A 534-nucleotide genomic window follows, 5' to 3' on the forward strand; every position below is an offset into this window, starting at 1 on the left:
GGAGACAGCCGATCCATGATTCTCTCTCATCATTGATGTTTCTATCTCTCCCTCTTCCTTCCTCTCTGAAATCAATAAAAATATATTTAAAAAAATAAATAAAAATAGTGGTGTGTTTTCAGATGGGTAGAATTCATTACTAGGGTGCTGTTCTAAGAATGTCCACAAGACGGCGCTATTGCAACTTTTCTCTGCAGGATGAGAGCCTTCTAGGTCGATCAATAGGGATTTCTTAGACTGGCAGAATTTACTAGGGTGCTGTTCTTAGAGTGTCCATAAGAGGGCACTATTGTAACTCCTCCCTTTCTAAGGTGCTGTTTTCAGAAAAACAAAAAAACAAAAAAGATTACCAAAAAAAGCAAAACATATTCAAGTCAGTTTTAATTGATTGTGTTAATTCATGTATTACCTTTTCTTATGACAAAATAGTATCTTCTTATTACTTTCTCCCAAATCAAAATATATGAAGACAAGATGAAAGTAAAAACCCCCAAATATTCTACTCCTTTGTATTTATTAACATTTGGTATTAAT

The 534-nt window shown here is 33.5% G+C and overlaps 1 protein-coding gene across 1 annotated transcript in view; it reads left to right on the top strand.

Moving 5' to 3' along the window:
• CHD1L (chromodomain helicase DNA binding protein 1-like) overlaps window positions 1–534 on the top strand; it is a 66,424-nt gene that overhangs the window by 26,310 nt on the left and 39,580 nt on the right. The window lies entirely within an intron of this gene.

This window comes from Myotis brandtii, unplaced genomic scaffold (genome assembly GCF_000412655.1).
Source record: "Myotis brandtii unplaced genomic scaffold, ASM41265v1 scaffold250, whole genome shotgun sequence".
NCBI classification, from domain to species: domain Eukaryota; kingdom Metazoa; phylum Chordata; class Mammalia; order Chiroptera; family Vespertilionidae; genus Myotis; species Myotis brandtii.